Consider the following 4,045-nt stretch of genomic DNA (forward strand, 5'->3'; position numbering starts at 1 on the left):
TTTTTCCTTAACTAAGCATCCATTCTAATGATGTAACTTCAGGATGATATATAGTATTTTGTCTCTGGCAACCTGCTTTCTATGTCTAGTCTTCCATCATTTACTTAAGGAGGTCATATTCAATTCATTTAGGGCCCAGATAGAACAAAAAGTCAAAGGAAGTTGACTCACTCCATTGTTGTCATATTGAGCTAGAAGAAGGATCTTCTACTATCCTCAGAGATCCTGAATCTGTGGCTTTTAGATCAAGACTGGAATCCACACTATGAGCTTTCTAGGATTCAGGCCTTCAAATTTTACCTTTGGCTCTTCTGAGATCCCCAGCTTGCAGATGGAACATGGTGGGACTTTTCAGCCTCCACAATAGGTGAGCCAGTACCTTACAACATCTCCTCATATGTATATTAATATATTCCATTGGTTCTATTTTTCTGGAGAACCTTGACTAATACATGACATAAAAATGAGTGGTTTGGCCATGCCATGGTGGGAGCAGGTATGCGTGTCTCTCTGAGCTATCCAGCTTCATTCTTGTCTCTGTCACAACATCCATACCCTCCATTGCCATGACTGAACAGATGATGTGCATGGCACCCTCAAGGGCCACAATGACTGGATGACCTAGATTCCTTATTACTCCCCAGTTTCCAGACATGATACTCTCTGCCTCTGGGGACAAGATCATTGTTATGTGGAAGCTGACCAGAGATGAGATGAATTATGTTTTCCCACAGTATGCTTTTTGGGGTCACTCTCATTTTGTTAGTGGTAATCTTCTCAGATGGCCAGTTTGCCCTCTCAGGCTCTGGGGATGAAACTCTTTATCTCTGGGATCTCACAATGGGCACCAACATGCACCACACCAAGGATGTGCTGAGTGTGGCCTTTTCTGACAAATGGAAAATTGCCTCTGGCTCCTGATACAAAACTGTCAAACTATGGAATACTTGCAGTTCAGTTCAGTTGCTCAGTCGTGTCCAACTCTTTGTGACCCCATGAATCACAGCACGCCAGGCCTCCCTGTCTATCACCAACTCCCACATTTCACTCAGACTCACGTCCATCGAGTCAGTGATGCCATCCAGTCATCTCATCCTCTGTCATCCCCTTATCCTCCTTCCCCCAATCCCTGCCAGCATCAGAGTCTTTTGCAATGAGTCAACTCTTCGCATGAGGTGGCCAAAGTACTGGAGTTTCAGCTTCAGCATCATTCCTTCCAAAGAAATCCCAGGCTGATTTCCTTCAGAATGGATTGGTTGGATCTCAAATATACTTTCCAGAATGAGAGTCGATCAGAGTGAGTGTCTTGTGTCAGTTTTTGCCCAACAACAGCAATCCCATCATTCTTTCCTAGGGCTGGGACAAACTGGTCAAGGCATGGAACTATGCAAACTGTAACCTGAAGCCCAACCACATTGGCCACACAGGCTACCTGAACATTGTGACCATCTCTCCAGATGGATCCTTCTGCACTTCTGGAGGCAAGGATGGACAGGCCATGTTGTGAGATCTGAATGAAGGCAAGCACCTTTATACACTAGATGGTGAGGACATCATCAGTGCCCTGTGCTTCGGTACCAGCCACTACTGGCTTTGTGCTGCCATGGGCCCTAGCATTAAGATCTGGGACTTGGAGGCAAAATCACTGTAGATGAACTGAAGCAAGACATTATTGGTACCAGCAGAAAAAGAGAGCCTTCCCAATGTATCTCTCTGGCTTGGTCAGCTGATGGCCAGCTACTGTTACATGTAAGCCAGGTTTGCATGTGGCAGGTAACCATTGGCACCTTCTAGAAACAAACATGGAAGAGTTTAAAAATTTTTAAAAAGGAAAAGAAAAAAAAATTGCTTTCTGGAAAAAAAAATGGTTAAGAGAGGATATTATATATTTTGGGTTGGAGGGGATTTTATGACTATTTTTGTTTTCATTCTATTTGTTTTTTTTTTTCATAGTTTAGTTTTTATCTGTTCAGGGTAGTGTCTACTGATGAATGTAATTATGGAGGAAAGTGTTATTTATCCCTCTTTAACTCCATGCTGAAAATGTGGAGCTCAAAATGGGACTACTCTTAGAATGTAATATGAGTTCTTAGCAGTTGGAAAGGATTGAAAAGGGAGATTTAATGAACTAGTGTCTGGAAACCATACAGATTGAAAGAAAGATAGTTTTGCTGAGGAACTGGAATTCTTCAAGTTTCTTAGGCCAAAATGACATGTGAAGTTTTTCAAAGTTTCAAACATAAAGTGCAGGGCTAGAGGGACGTAAACTGCAAGAGGCAGTCTATGCAGAAGGTACTACCTGAAAACCGTGTGCCAAGACAGAAAATAGAAAGTAATATTTTTAAAAAACCTAGTTGAGAGTAGACATTTTTAGTCAAGGAAACAGCAGGTGCAAAAACTAAAAATTGGACTGCTCTAGAAAAACATAGGGTTTTTTTTCCTGTAACTGAGTGGTAGGGAATCCATCTGCAATGCAGGAGACACAGATTTGACCCCTGGGGAAGGAAGAGCTCTTGGAGAAGGAAATGGCAACTCATTTCAGTATTCGTGCCTGGAAAGTCCCATGGACAGAGGAGGCTGGCAGGCTACAGTCCACGGGGTCTCAAAAGAGTCAGACATGATTTAAGTGACTAAACAACAACAGGAAAACATATCCACAACAGCTCTTGAGAGAAAATCAGTTGTGAGCATATAAACAAACAGTGATGTGTAAGAACATTTCATGATAGTACCAGCAAGTTATAACCATCCTGATTCTCTAAAGACAAGATGCAGAAGTGGAGGTATAAGTCTGGCAAAGAAAAATATAGAAAGTCACTTTAATCGGATAGTATAGGTTTCTGTCTACTAAGATCCAGACAGAACAGGAAGGAGAAATGTAAATGACAATGGAAACTTCAGCTATATTGGAAAAGGACTGAATAAATGAAGTACAGTTTTGAGTCTTTTAATGTCTTTTTTTGGGTATAAATTGATCATAGAAATTGTATTATATACAAATGTATGTAATATTGAACACACAGATGTTCAATGTGAATAAATAATAAACACTATCTCACTGAGTGTAACACACAGTTTATGTGTCACTTTGCCTCCCAAACCAGCATTTAAAACAAGAACATTGACAGCATTTTTCACCTTGAATTACATTCCTGTATGGAGGTGTAATTGTAATAATAGTATTCAGTACAGTTTAGTTGCTCAATCGTGTCCGACTATTTGCAACCCCATGAACCGCAGCACCCAGGCCTCCCTGTCCATCACCAACTCACGGAGTTCACCCAAACCCATATCCATTGAGTCGGTGATACCATTCAACCATTTTATTCGATGTTTTCCCATCAGGGTAATTAGCACCAGGGTCTTTTCCAATGAGTCTGCTCTTCTCATCAGGTGGCCGAAGTATTGGAGTTTCAGCTTCAACATCGGTCCTTCCAATGAACACCCAGGACTGATCTTTAGGATGGACTGGATTGAACTCCTTGCAGTCCAAAGGACTCTCAAGAGTCTTCTTCAACACCACAGTTCAAACGCATCAATTCTTTGGCATTCAGCTTTCATTATAGTCCAACTCTCACATCCATACATGACCACTGGAAAAACCAGAGCCTTGACTAGACAGACCTTTGTTGACAAAGTAATGTCTCTGTTTTTGTATATGCTATCTAGGTTGGTCATAACTTTCCTTCCAAGGAGTAGGCGTCTTTTAATTTCATGGCTGCAATCACCATATGCAGTGATTTTGGAGCCCAGAAAAATAAAGTCAGCCACTATTTCCACTGTTTTTCCATCTATTTTCCATGAAGATATGGGACTGGATGCCATGATCTTAGTTTTCTGAATGTTGAGCTTTAAGGCAGCTATTTCACTCTCCTCTTTCAACTTCACAAAGAAGCTTTTTAGTTCTTCTTCACTTCCTGCCGTAAGGGTGGTGTCATCTGCATATATGAGGTTATTTTATTATTATTTTAAATATAAATTTATTTTAATTGGAGGTTAATTACTTTACAATACTGTATTGGTTTTGCCATATATCATTGATATG

General features: G+C 40.8%; 1 pseudogene; it reads left to right on the plus strand.

The window, feature by feature from the left end:
- Positions 1–515: 515 nt before the first annotated feature.
- On the plus strand, positions 516–1,794 carry LOC101120245 (small ribosomal subunit protein RACK1-like; annotated as a pseudogene).
- Positions 1,795–4,045: the final 2,251 nt, after the last annotated feature.

This window comes from Ovis aries, chromosome 6, assembly GCF_016772045.2.
Source record: "Ovis aries strain OAR_USU_Benz2616 breed Rambouillet chromosome 6, ARS-UI_Ramb_v3.0, whole genome shotgun sequence".
Classification (NCBI taxonomy): domain Eukaryota; kingdom Metazoa; phylum Chordata; class Mammalia; order Artiodactyla; family Bovidae; genus Ovis; species Ovis aries.